At 38.5% G+C, this 20,972-nt stretch overlaps 1 protein-coding gene across 5 annotated transcripts in view; it reads left to right on the top strand.

The window, feature by feature from the left end:
• The window catches only part of adcy7 (adenylate cyclase 7), a 138,783-nt gene that overhangs the window by 22,799 nt on the left and 95,012 nt on the right, over positions 1–20,972 (top strand). Inside the window, exon 1 of one of the 5 annotated variants that reach the window (XM_069901614.1) lies at positions 15,587–15,684. The exons of the other annotated variants lie outside the window; for them this stretch is intronic. The gene's annotated coding sequence lies outside the window, so the exon portion shown is untranslated. Of the gene's footprint in view, positions 1–15,586; positions 15,685–20,972 lie in introns of those variants that run through there. 5 annotated transcript variants of the gene reach the window in all.

Genomic DNA, 20,972 nt, shown 5'->3' with positions numbered 1-20,972 from the left:
TATTTTAACAAATTAAATTTGGAATTTAGTTAGTTTATTATTATTTGAATAAAAATTGCCCATAAGTTAAAGCTCTGGGTCATCTGTGAAGGCCTATTATCCTTGTTAGTATTTCAGTCATATCCCGTCAGAAAGGTCTCACTTTTACACATAACCATGTATCATGTAAGAACATTCCTATTTCTATCCCACATCTAAAACACATTTCCGATATTTCTGATTTTGATTTATGCAACTTCTGTGGTGTGGTATATAATTGGTGTAGGAAATTATATTGCACTAATCCGTATTTTGCATTTATAATTAACGTCATCCTATCCAAACACCAATCAGACCAGCATATTTCCATTATTGCAACTCTGAAATCAGATTCCCATTTCTCTCTTGATGTCCATAAACTTGGCTTACTTTCATTTTGGAGAGAAAAGCACATCCTAGATATAAATGTAAGTGTATCCCCCAGCCAAATTGTTGGTTCTATCTCACCAACTTTAGGTTGGGCCAAGTTTGGTCCCCATCTTTCTCTTAAGAATGATCTTAACTGGAGAAAGCAGAAGAATGTCCCAATAGCTACTCCAGACTTGATTCTTCATTGCTCAACAGACGAAAGAGATCCTTCCATATAACAATCATCAACATACCTTATTCCTTTGTCATACCATGAATTCAATATTTTGTTACCCAGATTCATAGGTAGTAGTATATTTTTACATAATGATGTACCAGTGATATACCTGCTTTTTCCCCCCCGATACATTCATTTATTTCTTGACACATTCTAATCATGTGTATTAATAATAGGATTATATTTTTTTTTATTGACTTGACATTTCACATAAATAAAGTCCTTCATTGTTTCCTCTTGAATTCAGTCCCATTCGAATCCACGAAGGGGGATTATTTTCTTCAAAGAAAGATGATAAAAGTCTTGGTTGTGCTGATAGATAATACTTCTTAAAATCAAGAAATCTAAATCCTCCTATGTTAACTTTTCCAGTACAATTTTTGGTATATTCCATAGGAATTTTCTTATACAATTATGTAATAATTTAGAGAAATTTTTAGTTAGTGCAATAGGCAATGATTGAAAGAGGTACTATTGTCTTGGAATTACCTACATTTTAATCCAATTTACCCTTCCTATTAATTTAATTGACTGATCTTTCCATTTCTGTAAATATTTTTCTATTTTTTCTCTAGAAGAGGAATATAATTAAGCTTATTATAAGTTCTGTAAATTTTTTATTCCATCCATTTAAATCTACTACCTTTTTGGTAACTTTCATAAGCAAAATTTTGTAATGGCATTATCTCATTATCCATATTTATTTTATATCCCGATATTCTTCCATATTTTTCTAATATTGTTTGTAATTTTATCAATGATTCAGCTGGGTCAGACATATATAATTGCACCATCAGCAAATAAACTAATTTTATGTTCTTCCTGTCCAACTTTGAAGCCCTTGCTATCTGGATCTCTTATAATCTATGCCAGAGGTTCAATAGCTCGGATGAATAATGTTGGTGATAGGGGACACTCCTATCTACTTGATTTACTCAAGGGAACAATAGATGGCATTTGGTTATTAGTTATAATTTTAGCTTGTGGCATATGATAGTTTTTAAATCCAATTTATGAATTTTCTGCCTACAGCAATTTTTTTCCAATGTTTTATATAAGAAAGACCATTCTAGTTGGTCAAATGCCTTTTCTGCATCTAAATAAATAGTTTGGATTCAACTTTGATTTTGCCATATGTATTATATTGAATAATCTACTTAATCTATTTGAAGAATTACTTCCTGTAACAAATCATATCTGATCTGGATGTATTAATTTTGGTAAATACTTACCCAATCTATTAGCTAATGGCTTTGGTATAATTTTATAGTCTGCATTTAGAAGTGATATTGGTCTGATGATGAGTTGTTTTTTTTAGTAGATCTCTACCTTTCTTTGGTTGCACTGTAATAGCAGTTGAAAAAGTTTCCAGGAGGGTTTGGGTCTCCACCACCTGGTCTAACATCTCCATCAAAAGATGTATCAATAAATATTTAAATTGTCTATAGAACTCAAGAGGGAACCCATCTTCCCCCGGGACTTATTAACTTGTAAAATACCCAAAGCTTTCTCCATTTCTTTCCTTGTGAAAGGTGCGTCCATGTATTTTTTTTTTCTTTGTCTAATTTAGGAAGTTCAACACTTGTTAAAAATTCTTCCAACTCATTTTCATTTTGTTCTAATTCTGATTTATATAGTTTCATACAGTATTGTCTAAACATACAATTTATTTATTTTTGATTATATGTTATTGTATCAGCTTCTATTTCTATTGCATTTATTATTCTGGATGACTCCTCTGTTTTTATCTGCCAAGATAACACTTTGTGTTCTCCTTGTTCATAATATTTTTGTTTAGTTTCAAGTATAATTTTTTTCCGTTCTATATGTTTGTAGTGTATTATATTGTAACTTTTTATTCTCTAATATTTTATATTTTTATTGTGTTCCTGATTTCTTGTTTTCCAATGTTGTTATATACTTCTCTAAACCTTTATAATTCTCTCAAAATTTTTAGTATAAGAAATAATGTGTCCCTCAAGTAAGCTTTAAGCGTATCCCATATTTGAAAACTATTGTCAATAGAAGGAAGATTATTTTCACAAAATATTTCAATCTATTTCTTAATAAATTCACAAAAATCCTTCTTCTTTAATAATGTAGCATTAAGATACCACCTATACACACTTTCTTGCTTTTCCATTATCGAAGTAGTTAACATTAACAGCGAGTGGTCTGATAAAAGTCTTGCCAAATGCTCTATTTTTACCACTCTACTTTGTAACTGAACAGACATTAAAAATAGGTCAATCCTTGTATGTGAATCATGTATACTTGGGGTTGAGCCACCTTCATATATCAATTAAATTTAAATCCTTCGTAAATATAATTTTTGCAAATTTCGCCCTTGTTCTTGCTGAATTGTCCAATATCGGATTGAAACAAAAATTGAAATTCCTCTAATCAATTTATTTTGTCTTCATCCTGCAGTTTTTTAAAAAGATATCCTTCAGAAAGACTTTATCATCATTGTTTTTGGCATAAATATTTATAAACGTCCATGATTCTGCCTAAATTTTATAATGTGCTATTACAAATATTCCAGCTTGATCAGTTACTCTATTATTATTGGTATATTTTTATTAATTCAAATCGCTGCATCTCTTGCTTTTGATCAAAATGAAGATGATATTACTTGCCCAACCCATCCTCTTTTTAATTTTGCATATTCCAGTTTGGTAAGTTATGTTTCTTGTCAAAAGATATAACCATATAACCATATAACCATTTACAGAGCGGAAACAGGGCATGTTAGCCTTTCGAGTCCCTCTTCAGGCATTGGTCCAGGTAGATCTTCATTCAATGCCGGTGGAATCAGATAATAGCAAAACTATGAGCAAATAGATTGGCTGACTGTGTACCAAGAATAGTAAAACTTGACAAAACTGGATTTATTAAGAAAAGACAAACAATGGACAATATCTCTAAGTTCATTAACTTAATCCATGCAGTACAAGGAAAGAAGACTCCAACAGTGGCGGTTGCTTTTGATGCAGAGAAAGCCGTTGACAGGGTAGAATGGAATTATTTATTTAAAGTACTACATCTGCCTTTAATTTTTTTTAGGTATTCCAAGACCCATTTTCTTTTCACCATTCCATTAATTCCATTAACATTAACTAATAAATTTCAATATTCTATCCATATTTTTCTTTAAAACAATATTTTTCAACAATAAAATCGGACTCTTTAGATAGTAAAGTGATCCTTCCCCTTTAAGAAAAAGAAACAATGTCCCTGCCCTGATGGTGATGTATACCTAGAGTCCTGAAAGCCCGCGCAAAAAGCCCACAGAATCTCTCAAGGAAGAAGAACCCCTCCCTTTTGATCCATTTTTTTTGTTACTCCTTTCCAGGTGCCGTTCTCCCCCTTAGGCCGCAGTCTCCATCCTGCTACTACTTTTCCCAGATTTTTTTCCCCTTTTACTGAGCTCTCTGAGAAAACTTCTATTCCTTTTACTTCTAAACAATAAATACAAGACGGTTTAGCAAAAATAAAGAATACAACTTTTACTATTTTTCCTTAGTTGTATTATAAATATTTTCACAATCTTCTCCCTTGGCAACCTCAATTTTGCTTCTTCAACCCTCAAAGTCACGGGGTATATCATTGAATATTTCAAATTTTTAGCACATAATTGTCTTTTCACATCTTAAAATTAATTTCTTTGTTTAATCAAGGTTGGGCTGAAGTCTTGTTTTTTTTTAAAAAAAAGTACCTTTTCATGATCTACCTTGCACGGGCCATTATTCTGCTTAGAATAATCACATGCTGCTCCCAGAATTATCTCCCGTTCTCTGTAGCTTAAAAGCCTCACCAGAACTGGTCTTGGTCTCTGGTCACCAGCTCTTTTGGGTCAAGGTGTGTTTCTCCAAATTTGTCTTCTCCCAACACTTGTGGGATCCATTTTTGAAATATGTTCACTGGGTCTCTTCCCCCGATTCCTTCCTTTAGTCTGACAATTTGGACATTGTTGACAACTGAAGTTCTCCTTATGATCAATTTTGACAAGCAGTCCTTGTTTATCCGACTCCTATTCTTTAGCTTTTTTTCCAAAGCCTCAAGTTTTTCATGTGTTTTCGTCAATTCAACTTCTTCTCAACCCATTCTCTCCATCAGATCTTCAACAATCTTTTATTTTGTTCATTCTTTTCCATCATATTTCTCATCACCGTTTCAATACTTCCGAATTGTTTACTCAAGTTCTCCATTTTTTCTAGGATGATGCTCAGATCTTGAACCGACTCCCCAGTTTACATGGTTTTGCTGGTCCCGTCACCATTTTTTTGCACCATTCCCTTTTTGACTTTCACCCGAAGTTCGCGGTTGAAGAGGAGCTTCTTCAGTCTTTGATCTTGGTTGCCTTGGTTTCTTTGTGCTAGTTTTATCCATTTTTGATAAAGAAAATCTTGATTTTCAACTTCCTATTTATCACTCTTCACAGAGAGCCCAACCAAAACATGTCTGTCTAGGTCCTTCGCATGGCCACGCCCTGTAAATACATCATTGTTGATAACTATTGAGTGAGCATACACTTGAAAAATGCATTATAATGGAAAGTAATACTGAAACAAAGCTGATACTGACTGATGTGAAGATGCTATTTGTCTATTATGCTATGAAATTATCATAACAAAAAAATGCCAATCTATTTTTATCGAACACAAAATTATCATCTTGGTATGCAAGTATGCACAATTATCACACTGACGGTTGAACTCCTCACACCCTTTGAACTTGAAGGGACATGCCCAATCCAAAATTCTTTGCTCTTTGATTCTGATATTACAATGAGCATTCTGGCAGAACTGGAAGAAAATTAACACTGTTTGTGAAACATTTTTCTACTTCTTAATGTAAGGAATGTTTCTTGTTTAAAAAAAATTCTTGCTCTTCTCCCCCATTCAAAGAGATAACATCTAATCAGTGATCTGAATCCAACAGCTGCCTCACTGCTTACCATTTTCATACTGCAAGTTAATCAGAGAACAATTGATCTCTGATTGGAAGGTCGCAATTTCACATAGCATCAGATGATGTTTTCAGAAGAGACCTTCCAATAGTTCTGGCTTGAATTATTTGCCAATACGTAATCTTTTATTTGAAATTGTGAAAACCTCTGAAACCCAAACACTTTTTAAAAAAAATTGCATGTACTGTATATTTTCAGGTGTTTAGCTTAGTTTGAGCCAGTTTAAGTTTGAAATTTTACTCTGTTTTACATAAAAATAGCAGGATTTCAACAACCCCACTGAAGGGTATTTGACAGAAGGTGCAGCTCGGGGACAGAGCTGCAGCGTGCCTTGGGGGAGCGGGGAAAGATCGGTCTATCTTTATCTCACTTCATTTACAACCCCTCAATCTAATGCCACCACGGCTCCCCTCAGCAATTACTTTAAAGTACCACTATTTTAATATTATTCCGTTATCCCAAAAAAAATTCTAAAATCCAAAAAGTGCCTGGTCCCAAGGATTTTTGGATAAAAGATTAAGCACCTGTACTTGTATAAAGGTAATGAATTTATGAGTGTATATTGTATATGTTTTTAGTTTGTACAGCCAATAAGTAGTTATTCTGCCCGGCCTGCAGGAAAAAGAATCTCAGGGTTGTATGTGATGACTTGTCTGTACTTTGACAATAAATCTGAAATTAAACTAATTTAAGAAAAAGATTACCTGCTTTTTAAACATTGCAGTAATCTCAGTATGTGGAACATATTTGCAGTGTGTTTTTATTTTGAAACTATTTGAACATCCATCTGTTAATTATTAAGTAGTATGAAGTTTCCTTTTTTTTAAAAAAAACAAAATTGTGATTAAAATAGCTTATAAATTCTTTGCATTTGGTATTTGCAAGTCAATTCTAGATTTCAGATGTGCATCTTGTTTGTTTTAAATCTGAGAATCAAAAATTGAAGTTGTGGAGAAGAGTTGAAGCTGTTGATTCTTCTTGCATGGAAAGTCCTTAAATTTTCATCAAACTAAGGAAATGAAACTGGGATGTGAGTAGGACAAAGACCAAATACAAATCACTACTGACGAGTTGTTTGGCAAGATGAAGAGAGGGACTTTACAAACCTAAATCATAGTTCTTACTCTCAACTTTTCTTTGGCTTGATGGTTCTGAAACCTTTTCTTTCTGCATGCCTGAGATTGTCAGAATCTACGCCCTGTAACTTTGAGATGAGAAAGGATGATGAAAGGAAACCTAAGATGGAGCAAATTTGAAGGCTTGAGGAATGCAAACTCGATCAGATACCCTGGCTGAATGTGAGGACCAATGGGGATGTTGGTGGCTGAATGTGAGGACCAATGGGGATGTTGGCGGCTGAATGTGAGGACCAATGGGGATGTTGGCTGCTGACAGAGGACTGCTCACTTCATGCAGCAAGATCTGGGCAGCATCCAAGGCAAAGGCAAATAAGTGGAGAATGTTGCTCTCCTGATCCAAGGCTGGGCATCAGATAGCACAGGGACAGCAAAGCAATTGAGTTTGTTGAAGGTCATGACTGGGCACTGCCTTGTATCATGTTTGTGAATGGTAGGTTCTTCTCCATCCTTATGAATGGAACAGGAATTTTAAAAAGTGGCTGAAATGATCTGATTGAAAACCAGGAAAGGACCATTGCACCGAGCCTGATGGTGGGGAGAATAATGCAGTAAGCATGTCAACGGAAGAAGAAAGGCTACGAAGGGTCAAAGCAGCAGCTTTGTTGGCAGGGTGCTCAGGGGTTGTGCGGCTCAGCTAGCAGATGTCTCACCGGTATCTTTAACATCTCCCTCAATAGTGCCGTGGTCTCTACTTACTTCAAAGCTACCACCATTGTCCCTTTGCCAAAGAAGTTGTCTATGTCCTACCTCAACGATTATTGCCTGGTCTCACTCGCGTCCTCGAGAGGCTCATCATTGGACATATCAAGCACCTGCTGCCCGCCTCACTGGACCCCCTGCAGATTGCATATAGATCCAACTGCTCCATGACGATGCCATCACCAACCTGCATCTAGCCCTCACCCACCTGGAAAATAAGACTTGTATGTTCAAATGCTGTTTATTGACTTCATTTTGGCATTCAGCATGATCATACCTTAGTACCTGACAGGGAAGTTGGGCCTGCTGCGTCAAAACACCTCCCCCTGAAATTGGATTCTCGACTTTCTGACGGGGAGACCACAGGCAATCCGGATCGGGAACAGCACCTCCAATACCATCACACTGAGCACACCCACTCCCTCCCCCCTCCCCCAGGGCTGCCTGCTTAGTCCACTGCTGTTCATTCTGCTGAGCCACAATTGTGTAGCCAAACACAGCTCGAACCACATCATCAGGTTTGCTGATGACATGACAGTGGTGGGCCTTTTCAGTAAGACTGAGGAGGCAGCATACAGCCATGAAGGGCAGACACTAATGAACCTGTATCATTACAAGAAAATCAACCTGTATCTGAATGTTTGAACAAAACAAAAGAGATGGTTGTTGACTTCAGGAGGGCCAAGGGAGATCACACTCCCCTGACCATTGACGGCTCTACCATTGACGTTGTCAAGAGCATCAAGTTCCTTGGAGGGCACCTGGTGGAGAATCTCATCTGGTCCCTTAACTCCAGCTCCATAGCCAAGAAAGCCCAACGGCACCTCTACTTCCTGTGAAGGCTGCGGAAAGTCCACCTCCACCCTCCCTACATTCTTCAGAGGATGTATTGAGAGCATCCTGTGCAATCACTGCCTGGTGTGGAAGCTGTACCACTTCGGATCGCAAGACCCTGAAGAGGATAGTGAAGTCAGTGGAAAAGACCATTGGGGGCTCTCTTCCTACCATGAGGGACATCTACAACACTCAATGCAGGTGGAAAGCAATAAACATTGTGAAAGACTCCACACATCCCGCATGTAAACTGTTCTCCCTTCTACCATCTGGCAGGAGGTACCGAAGAAGCACGCGGGCTCTTGCGTCCAGGGTGGGAAACAGCTTTTTTCCCCCAAGCCATCAGGCTCCTGAACTCCCAGTACTGATGTGTGCATGTCATAATACCTTAATATTTTAATGTGTTAAATGCTTTCCTAACTTGCATCTGTGTCAATATGCTCCACGGTCCTGGAGAAACACTATCTTGTCCTACCGTGCGACCATGGTATGAACGATAAATAAAGTTGACTTGACATTGGAGTGGATAAAATGTGATTTTTGTCCGTCTTGTTGCTATGGTAGAAACTTAATTAGGGAAATGGAGATGAGATAGCCATTAAATATCAAGTATTTATATATTTCAGTTTTGATGGAGGTTAAGGGAATTCACTGTTTTGGGCAAGCTTCTATCATAGAGAGCAATAAAACAGGCTAGGTTGTTTATTCTCCTGAGTGATACTTCTGCGACACTATCACTGCATTGGGCACAGGTCACTAAACAGCATTGTGTATGATACAATACCTGGCAAATTATTCAGAGTTGCACAACTGTTGCTTTGTTAAACCTGTTAAGATTAATTAAAAATTAAACAATGGGGCCCATAATTGTTCCTCTGGTACATCCTCTAGTTATGTGGATGTCAGATGGATCTTGGGTCTTACATTTAAATCTATTGCTTTTTTTTCTTCTCCATATTGTTATTGATTCTTTTTCCTGCGAGCCAGGCAGAATTTATACTTACTGGTCTTCTTTGGCTTGGCTTCGCGGACGAAGATTTATGGAGGGGGTAAAAAAGTCCACGTCAGCTGCAGGCTCGTTTGTGGCTGACCAGTCCGATGCGGGACAGGCAGACACGATTGCAGCGGTTGCAAGGGAAAATTGGTGGGTTGGGGTTGGGTGTTGGGTTTTTCCTCCTTTGCCTTTTGTCAGTGAGGTGGGCTCTGCGGTCTTCTTCAAAGGAGGCTGCTGCCCGCCAAACTGTGAGGCGCCAAGATGCACGGTTTGAGGCGTTATCAGCCCACTGGCGGTGGTCAATGTGGCAGGCACCAAGAGATTTCTTTAGGCAGTCCTTGTACCTTTTCTTTGGTGCACCTCTGTCACTTACTTACTGGTAGTGCTAAAAAAAAACCCTAAACTCATGAAAAGCCACTTATCCAACAGAGGGAAATCTAAAATGTAAAGTGTAAAAATGCAATAAGAAGGGGAGTTGGTGAAATACAGTATGTTGGAGCCTTATTGAACATCGACTTGAAGATGGACTTCACCAAAAGAAATTAAGAGGACCTTGGACATCATCGTCTTGTTCAAAGTATTGAATGCGATGTAAGATCAATGAAGGTTATATGAGAGTTTGTACACAACATATTGTGTTACCATGGTGCTTTTAATTCAGTGAATCTTGGCAATGTTTCTCAAGTACAATTTAACCAAAGTTGGTGAAGGAGCATCAGAAAGTAAAAAAAAAAGGATAAATAAAGGCACAAAGCAGTTTTGGGAGGGAACCCTAGAACATTAATACCTTGGCAACTGGTAGCAAGGCCATCATTGATGGAATGAATAAAGCCGGTATTTTCCAGCAAATTGCATTTGAAAGAGGGCTAAATGTGTTTAAGGGTTGTTGGGTTGGTGTGCAGTCTGTGGAGAGAGAGAGAGAGAGAGATGGAAAAAACTAGTTTTTAAAAAAATTTGAGATGTAAATAGAAAGTGGAAAGTCTTAGCAGGTCAAGCAATACAGAATGGGATTAACATTGTGGGTTAAAGGCCCTTCTGTTTCGAGGGAAGTAACCTTGAATATGTGATTACAGATACAATGTTAATCAAAAGATTTATAAAAAATATGTATATTAAACTGCAAGAAAAGGAAAATGAGGAAACAAATGGTAAAACTAAACAAAAATGGGAACAAGATTTAAATATAAAGATAAAAAAGGAAACATGGGAGAAGTTATGCTCTGGAACGATGAGAAATACAATAAATACGAGGCTGCGTATGATACAATATAATTGGTTACACAGACTATACATCACACCGCAAAAGTTAAATAAATGGGACCCAACAGTATCTGATAGATGTTTTCGATGTAAAAAAGAAAGGGGAACAACAATTCATGCAATCTGGACATGTGAGAGAGTAGAAAAATTTTGGGATGATCTCAATCAGATATTAAATAAAATAACAGAAAACAATATACCAAAGAATCCAGAGATCTTTCTCCTAAGTAACATAAAAAATAAAGAATTTGGAATTGACTTGGAGGATGCACAAAAAAGATTTGTTAAGATAGCCCTAGCTGTAGCAAAAAAATGTATTATGTCAACCTGGAAATTGGAAGATAATTTGAAAATACAACAATGGTATATAGAAATGAATAAATGTATTCCATTAGAAAAAATAACATATAGTTTAAGAAATAATATCGAAATATTCGAACAAGTATGGGAGCCTTACATTAAATACAATAGCGAAAACCTACCGGGAACAAACATTACCTAAGTTGATGGAAGGAGAAGAGAAGAAAAAAATGGACTCAGTAGAATTTCTGGTGTATTTTTGTTGAATGACAACATTGTCTAACTGAATTAATGCAACCTAGATTGTATAACTAAAATGGATGAGAGGGGGGAGGGATGGGGGGGTGGCTTGGGAGGAGGGAGGGGGGAGGGAGAAAAAGTCACTGTAAATGTGTGGAAAAGAAAAAGTGTATATCATGGCTATTGTGATTTATGGTGTGAAAAATAAAAAATTTTAAAAAAAAAAAAAAAAAAAAAAAAAGGCCCTTCTGTTTCCAGAGACCTGCACAGACTTTGCACTTTTATTTCAGATTTCCAGTGTCCGTGGCATTTTTTGTGGCATTTACGAATCACCTGGTTGAGCCTCAGACAGGTACTAGGAAAAGGCATGGATTAATGGATAGGACATGGTGTTTGTGTCTAGGATTCAGATGCACATGGTACTTGGAGGAAGTTTTGCTGCTCAAATGCTAGATGTTAGGAAGACTGTCTGGCATTTTGGTTGTGGTGAAGGGGTTAAGGGAAGTGGTGCGATGTAGAATTGACTGTTATAGGATGATGAGGCTTCAGTGCAGTATACAGATGAGAAGCACAAGGGAGTTGATCCTCGCAAAAAGTATGGTTTTGGGAGTAAAAGAAATTCAAACAGATTGAGGACTTGTTCTTCTGGGCATGTGATGGATGAAGTTCATATTCAGGGTCCAAAATTTGGCCAGGCAATCAGTCAGTCTTTGCACACCCACAGAATGGCAGCTCTTTCGATCCCAGACAGTCATACGCTTTTATGGCTTGAACAAAGGTACAGGAAGGAAATCTGACAGTTATCTCTGCTTTATACTGCTTGCTTATTTTCTCCTGGTAATGAATGCATGTTGATTTAGTTTCACATTTTATTAGCTTCCTGTTAGAAAATGACTGTGTGGCTGGATTCATTAAATCTCTGAATATATTGATGGTATGTATTCTGACCACCCCCCCACCACAAAGTTTAACGCTAGCCCCTTCTGAACAAGTTCCACTCCCCTTGCTGTAATGATTATTGAACCTTGCCCATTATTCTGGAAGTTTCTGGTTGTGGTAATTCCTAGTTCAATCATGATTTAAAGGGCCAAAAGGATTCAATGAGTGGTTGCTGGGGAATTGAGGCTGCTTACTGCAACCATGGGAACTAATCTTATTATCCAGTCAAAAGACAAGTTGAAAGCACCATGAGGTGCCTGAATCCTCTAACATAGTGGTTATATCTTTGATCAAAAGTTCGGATGTTCTTACAAAATTATTTTAGACATCTAAAAAAAGAACAAAATGTTTGTACCCCAATGGTCCTGCAAAACACTTTGAGTCAAACACAAAACCTGGCCCTGAATAAGAACCAGCAGGTTTGTCTGTTCAAACAACTGACCAAAAGGCCAGCTGTGAGACTTTTTAAAATCTTTTATTTTTTATTTTTCGCACTATGGACCATACTGACCAAATTACACACAAACATTTCCCTCTTGAATATACACAGTGTCATTTTCTTCCTTTTCTCCCCCATCCCTTCCCTCCCTCCTTCACCTCCCCCTCCCCACCCACTCAACGTTCAACATATACGATTAAACCCATTAAACAATGTCATCACACAATGAAAATAAACAAGAAAATTGTGTCATCTACTTTTACATACTGGGACAGTTCATTTCGTCTTCTTCTCATTCTGTCATTTTAGGGGGTGGAGGTCTGCGGTAGAACTTCTCTGTTATGTTCCATGTACGGTTCCCAAATTTGTTCGAATACTGTGATGTTATTTTTTCCAATGGAATACATTTATTCATTTCTATGTACCATTGCTGTATTCTCAGGCTCTCTTCTGATTTCCAGGTTGACATTATACATTTTTTTGCTCCAGCTCAACACATCCCACTGGTGCCGCTGCACAATAGCATGTGTGCCAGAAGGTGAACCAAATAACATATCAGCCAGTTGCTCCTCTCTGCCTTGTGTTCAGGACCTCCAATTGCAGCACATTGTAAAGTCGACTATATTCTTTGAAAAATGGAACTCTCAATGTTGGGGATCATTTTTTTTTGGCCGGATTCCCATCAAATTTAAATTTGTCTCTTACCAAGCATGTCGTTCTTCATTTGTAAAAATTTTTTAATGGAGTACTAGTCTTCTTCCGCAATCCCTGCCCAAGAAATCCCATACCCTTGGCTGCTCTGGATTTCAGGGTTCAGCACGGAGTTCTATTTCATGTTTACATTGTAGACTTATGTGGGGAAAAGATAGAATGGCTTTGGGTTGTTGGCCTTTGTCCAATCATTTGAGACTGAAATCAATTAAACTGGCTCCCAGGTGGCTTTCTGTGATGATAATTTCCAAGAATATTCCCTCAATTTAGCAGCAAATTCAAAACACGTGATTGTGGAACAATGCAATTTAAAAGTTAATCACTTCCTATTGTGACCCCTTAACAAGAGAATTTATTCACAGGACATTTGTGACCTTAAAGCCAAAGTCTGACTTTCATTCTTCCAAATATAGAAAGTACAATTTATGTCTATTGTATCCATGGCAGAGTTTTCTATACTGGTGATGAGAAGTGAGACTTTCTGATCCGATATCTCAACACTTAAAGGCCATTCTTTTCTCACTTCCAAAGACCGAGATCTCCATTGCAAGATGAGGCAGGTAACTTGCAGACTAACTATGGGCTGAGTTGAACTGTCTGAAGCTGAAGGGAAGCACTGTCATTCAGCATCTTGCACTTGGCATCCCTCCCTCTATTGCTCAACTTCCCCTGAAATCTAGTAGCAGATCCTAATCATCCTGGAATTCTGGGGGATCTTTTCGCTCATCCTACACCAGGTGGATTTTGGCACAAGCATTTCTACTACTCAGATCGGGACAGTGTAGGTGGCACATCCAGGCAGCAGGCTCACTCGAGCGTAATCCAGCTTTGTACCTTGCAAACATAAATGCCTTTCTTTAAAATTGATAGTTATGATAGTTTTAAGTTGAATCAAGTTTATTGTCATCTGATTGCACAAGTACAACCTGAAAAAAGTGTTCTCTGGTCCTTGGTACAAAACAAACAGACCCACAACCAGACAGAACATAAAGACAATTGATATGCAGGACAAGTATTCATACTATGTACACATGCACGTGTGCACACACACACACACACACACACACACACACACACACACACACACACACACACACACACACACACACACACGTGAATATGAGTGTCTCGGATGGTTAGAGTGAGTAGTTCCTTTGGTGGTTCAGTATTTTCTCTGCCTGTAGGAAGAAAAGGTTGTTCCTCAGCCTGGTGGTGCTGGCTCTAGTATTCCTGTATCTTTTTCCCACCAGGAGCAGTTGAAAGATACTGTGTGCAGGGTGGAAGGGGTCCTCAAAGGCTTTGCGTGTCCTCTTCAGGCAACAATCCGGTAGATCATGTCGATGATGGGTAGAGAGACTCCAATGATCCTCTCTGCCACTCTTATGATCCTGTGGATTAACCTCCAATCCATTTTACTGCAGCAACTGCATCACCCTGTGCTGCAGCCGGCCAGGACACAATTGATAGAACTCCTGTAGAAGGTTGACGTGATGGTGGCTGGTAGCCTTGCCTGCTACAGTCTTCTCAGGAAGTGTAGTTGCTGTTGCATCTTCCTGACAGACGAGAAGATTCTCTTCTCTCTCCTCTACAGGATTATTGAGGTACAGTGGAGGGTGATCTATCCTAGTTGTTTAGAATTCATATACAGCATCGGTGCAGATCAATAGTTGTCAGTGTTTGATCTTTACAGTTGATTCAGTACCACAGGGGTTGATAAATCATGATGTCAATAATGTCACAGCATTGTGCTAGTGTCTCCCTGACATACTATATTGTTTAAGTTCCTACCATTGTGCAAGCTGTCCTGCCTTTGACCAGTATGACCTAAATTGAATTGTATTGAAGCCATGAGTTAACATTTAAAATTCCCTGTTAAGAGGGAGGTCAACTATTAAAATCTTTCTTGGAATCGATGACAACTGTGTCCACAAACTGGAAGCTGTAGCTATCCTCATTCATGGTTTTTAGTGAAAAGTGAGGTTTGGAAAGGTAGAAACTGTATCATCTCTTCACACAAACATGAGAGATATTAAAGAGAGTCAGAATTGGTTGAGATCTGAGAGTAAGATAGGGCTGGAGGTGGTGACAATGTTTAAAAATTGTAGTCGGGCTACAATAGCTGCTCAACGTTTCTTCGTGAGATAGTCACATAATCGCAAGAACATTGGTGTTCATGTGGGAGCTGCACAAGTACTTGAAAGAAAACTATGGCTTTGGAAGGGGGGTGGGTGGGTAGGGGGTGGTATAGACAATCGGGTGACTCTTGCATAGAACCAGCTTAGTCTTCTATCATGCGATTTTCTGTAAAGCAACCTCTGTGCTCTTGCTGATCTCTGCCTTCCTGTTCAGAGTACAGTTCGTACTCTCTGGAAAATGTTAATCACTTTGAACTGTTTCTAAGGCAACCCTATCTGTCTTCATGGTAATCTTAAATGTTTGACTTGCATTTACATCTACCCACTCCTCCAAAGATGATCGAAACTGAAATGTAGCTCAATTTCCAACGGATTAAATGCTGCCTGTCATCATGAGGTATGATTCTTTATGTAACTTTGGATTTAATGAACTGGATTGTGTTCTGCAGAAAACCATTAACATTTTAGCAACAAGTGTGTGCATTGGTTGAAAAATATAATTTGGATGTACTGCAACCATTGAATCAGGATATAGCGTGTAATTCAGTGCTTAAGTCATTGATTATTGAGGTCAGTTGGTTATTGAATCTATTTTCATTTGAGATAGCTGCAATATTTTGAAATATAACATTTCAGCCAGTGCTTTCTGGTTGTATATTGCAGATCCATGACTAAGGTGAGAAATGGTGGAAAAATGTGAATCATCATGAGACATGTCCTTGGACAGGTTTCATCTGCCAGTTTTTGTGGTTAGCATCAGGAAACCTTAGTGTATATGCTTCAACTGGGCATCTGTTGTGGGCATGTTCTTTGCTCAGGATCACCTGGCTTTAGTTATCAGAAACTCTTGAGTCAAATCTGTAGAGTTGCCAGATTTGAAGGCAATTGTTCAAAGCTATAACTGCAAATAAGAGACTTATTGAAATGAATCTTCCTGTCAATTCGAAAAGTTAATTGAATTATAAGGCTGACTTTAATTGGGGACAAAACCAAAGTGAAATGAGTCATTCTTAAAATTGGCTTGCCTGTGGAAAGCAGAGAGTAGTCGTGGACAGAAAGTATTCTATCTGGAGATCAGTGACTAGTGGAGTTCCACAGGGATCTGTTCTGAGATCCCTGCTGTTTGTAATTTTTATAAATGACCCAAATGAAGAAGCGGAAAGATGGGTAGGTAAGTTTGCAGATGATGCAAAGGTTGGAGAAGGTTTGACGTAGGTTACAAAAGGATTGCAGAGTTGGGCAGAAAGTGGCAGATAAAGTTCAATCTGGATAAGTGAGGTGATGCATTTGGAAGGTCAAACCAGAAGGTTGAGTACAAGGTTAATGGTCAGATACTTAACAATGTGGAGCATCAGAGGGACCTTGGGAAACAAATGCATGTATCTCTCAAGGATGCCACACAGGTTGATAGGATATTTAAGAAAGCCTATGGGATGCTCAGCTCATTAATAGAGGGATTGAGTTTGAGTTGAGAGGTCATGTTGCAACTCTACAAATCTCTGGTGAGACCACCTCTAGGGTATTGTATTCACCTCACTATAGGAATGATGTGGAAGCTCTGGAGAGGATGCAGAGGAGATTTACCAGGATGTTGCTTGGATTGGAAAATAAGACACGTCAAAGTTAGCAAAGCGGGGACTTTTCTCCTTGGAGTGAAGAAGGATGAGAGGTGACTTAGGGAAGGCCTACAAGCTTCTGAGGCATAGATAAGTTAGACAGCCAGCACCTTTTTCCCAGGACAGGAAGAGCAAATATCAGAGGACATCCGTACGAAGTGAAGGGAGGAAAGTTTAGGGGAGACATCAGGGCTAAGTTTTTTTAACACAGAGTTGTGGGTGCCTGGAATGCTTTACCTGGGTCGAAGGTTGTGGCTGCAACATTAGTGACATTTAAGAGACTCTTACACAGGCACATGGATGAAAGTAAAATAAAGGGTTACGAGATAGGAAGGGTTTAGTATTTTTTGGTAGGAATATATAGGTTGGCACAACATCGAGGGTCAAAGGGCCTAAACCATGCTGCAATGTTCTATGCTCTATAATTTCTTTCTTTTGGATTGAATAATTTTTTTTTAAATTACCCCGGCTAGATAACTAGAGAGAAGGGAAATGCTGGTCCTTGAGGTTAAAATTGCAGTGGACATTGCTGCCAAACAGCATAAGTTTTGAGCTGCTAAATTTGTTCTGGTTTTATCCATTTGGCACAATGGAGGTAATTATAGTGTCTACATGGAGAGATATCTCAACAACATGCCTATTAATGAACTGGATTGTGTTCTGCAGAAAACCATTAACATTTTAGCAACAAGTGTGTGCATTGGTTGAAAAATATAATTTGGATGTACTGCAACCATTGAATCAGGATATAGCGTGTAATTCAGTGCTTAAGTCATTGATTATTGAGGTCAGTTGGTTATTGAATCTATTTTCATTTGAGATAGCTGCAATATTTTGAAATATAACATTTCAACCTATCATGGGCAGTTAGGTTGGTGCCAATATGATTAATTATGCTTGCACCAGAAGTGTCATACCCAGTCAGGCAGTTATGTTCGAGGATTTGTTGAACTTAATAGTGGTTGTCTTATGAATCTAAGTGGTGGTAGACACCGTAGTTGCTCATCTGTGCAATGCTCTTGCTGCAGATGTGCTGGTTCTTTCAGCTGCAGGAGGGCTCCAAACAATTGTTAACGTGAGGTTTCTTGGTCTTTTTTTTGACCTGTCCTTATAGGGTCCATGGTGTTTGTTGAGTTCTGTTCAGCAATGACCATCTGGGTTGTCCCTGGCAAATTGGAAAGGAGTTTCTAAGGATGTATCCAAGGAAGGTGGTTAAGAATTCTGGAATGTTGATTTGTCAAATGCACCGAATTATACTTGCCTTTGGTTTATTGTTTGAGTAGTTTGTGGGATAGCCAATTTAGAGGCAGTCTCACAAACATTAATGAAAATGACTCTTGCAAGGACAAGGGGATCAATTTGTCCAGCTCAATGTCAGGTGTCCAATCTAATTATTTTTGTGTTTTCTTGCAATAGTTTTTGTAATTATTTTTCTAGTGTGTCTAATATTGCAAAAAATAAATAATAAGTACAGTGAAACCCATTCTCCATTACCTATGGGGATTAGTAGATGTGGATAAGTGGTTGCTGAAGGCAACCAATTGCTTGAATTCTGGATATCAGGGGTTTTACTGTATATCTATTGTAATCCACAAATGGTGGATCAACTTTATCTACAGAAAAATATCTTGGGCAGATTTTAATTGCTAATATTTTGTTGCTGTTTATAATAAGTTTCAAAATCTCAGTGATTAAAAAAAAATCGTAGCATCGAGTATCTGGAAAGTTAGAATTTTATTTTTGTTTTTAATTTCAATACTGATACTTTGCATAGTTTTATCAGTAAATTATTTATCTCCCATTTTGTTCATTATGTTATTAGGGCCCTTGAAAATTAATTATTATAATTTATTTAACTGGCTAATGCAGAACTTTATCAGCTGAATGTTATAATTTATTGCAATAATATTAGCCTATCAAGCATCCGGGTTTGCTGTTTGCTTCATGTCAGTACTTTTCTCTCTGCATAATGAATTTGGAAGTATCAATAAGAGCACATTGAAGTGCATATACTTATTAACATGAAAATCACAAATTTAAGTTGTGCACAAACCACTTGAGAATGTTATGTTAGTTTTCTTTGGTACAATATGATGCATTTTTGGGAACTTAAATAAGACATGTACAGTAAATATTTGGGCACCAAGGAATGTTGATGAATGCAGGGGGCTAAGTCCAATTGACAATTCAGGTTGATAGTGTGGTGAAGTAGGCATAAAACTGACTTGCCTTCACAGGTCAGGGCATGGAACAAAGTAGTTTGTTCATTATGTTGCAACTTCTCAAAACATTAATTTGATTGCACTTGGAGTGCTGTGTCTAGTGTGGGTCGTCATGTGATAGAAGAATGTGATTTTTGAGGAAACAGTGCAGAGGAAATTCACCAGGGGTTACTGGGATTGGAGGACTTGAGTCGTGCTGAGAGATTGTTCCCTGGAACAAAAGAGACTGATAGAAATATGTAAGATTATGAGAGTCACAAGAAGGGTTGATAGTCAAAAACTTTTCCCTGTGAGACATCAAACGTGAGAGGTTGGATTTTGAAATGGGATTTGAGAGGTGTTTTTATTCACTGAGCGATTGATACCTGGACACACTGCTGGTGGTAAAGTTGGGTGGGGGTGCTAGTTACAGCAACCACTACAGAGAAAGATCCGTGGCATGACTCTATGCTCTCACTTCCCTCCGACTCCTTCAGCAGATGCACCCATGGGTATGGCAACCACAAGAGAGTCCCCAGCTATTGGGAGAATAAGAGGATTGTTGCTGGTGTGACTTGGGTGAGGGAGATGCCGGGAAGCAGGGCAGCTGTGGAAGCTGCTTTTATACTGGGACAATGATTTTAATTTGCCAAAAATATTAAAATGTTTGAAATGCTGGAATTTTTGGGCATCCACTGCCAAATGGAATCTGACAGTATATCCCATCTGATTAATTAGCATTTGCAAAATGACAAAGTAAACATGGGTGGCTTCATGATGAATTTGAAAAGTGAACCATTGCCTGTGAATGATGTCAGCAAAAAGTCATGTACAACTTGTTTTCTTAGAACATTGCAATTTGGATTGATATCTGTCTTCAAGGAAGCACCTGTGATTGGAGATAATGTAGCATGTTCAATTTGCAGGATGTTGGTATTGATGGCAAGGCCAGCATTTAATGCCCGGTCTATTCCACGGAGAAGGTGGAACTAAACTACTTTGATGAACTGCTGCAATCTGTCCTGTATAGGAACTGACAGAGTGGTTTAGGATAGGGAGTCTGGAATTTAGACCGCTGACAATAAAGGAACAGTGACGTCAGTACAATGTACGGCATGGAAAAGAGCTGGCCGGCGATGGTGAGTTTTACTTTGTAAAAACACAAATGTTGGAGAAGCTCAGCAGGTCAAACAGTGCCTTTATGTAGCCTGAGCCCTTCATCAAGGTGTGGGGGAACATGAGACATGTCCTAACAAAAGGGGGAGAGGGTGGGAGATGATAGGTGGGGGTGGGAGCACTGCAGGAAGGGGGGAGGAGTTGAGATGGAGAGAGAAAGGAAGTAGGAACTGGAATAATTAGAAGAAGGTTGGGGGGGAGGGAGGGAAATTGCAAGGTGATTCATGGAATGAGATGAACTCAATGTTCATACCCTGGGGTTGGAGAGTGCCCAGATGAAAAATGAGGTGTTTTACTTTTATCTACTGCCCTTGGTCATCCAGGTGATAGATGCAAATGATTAATGAGGCTGGAATCCAGAGCACAAAAACAAACTGCTGATAAAACTCAGTGGGTCACCAGCAACAACGTTGAAACCTTCCTTCATCCCTCCTTGGCTCATCTAATACTCTCGAACCCCTCCACCTCTCGAATACCGCACATCTTCTTCCCTCTTACTTCTCAGTCCTGTAGCAGGTTTTAGACACAAAATGTTGGCTGTCCATTTCTCTCCTTGGATGCTGCCTAACCTGCCGAGTTCCTCTTGTAGTTTGTGCTTTCACTCAAAGTGTTAACGATCATAAGTTTGTGAGATAATGCCAAGGAAGCCTCCCTAAACTTTTTCAATGGGAATTTACAGTGTAGTCACTGTA

The sequence above is a fragment of the Narcine bancroftii genome, chromosome 10 (assembly GCF_036971445.1).
Source record: "Narcine bancroftii isolate sNarBan1 chromosome 10, sNarBan1.hap1, whole genome shotgun sequence".
Classification (NCBI taxonomy): Eukaryota; Metazoa; Chordata; class Chondrichthyes; order Torpediniformes; family Narcinidae; genus Narcine; species Narcine bancroftii.
This window is presented reverse-complemented; position numbering and strand designations above follow the sequence as displayed.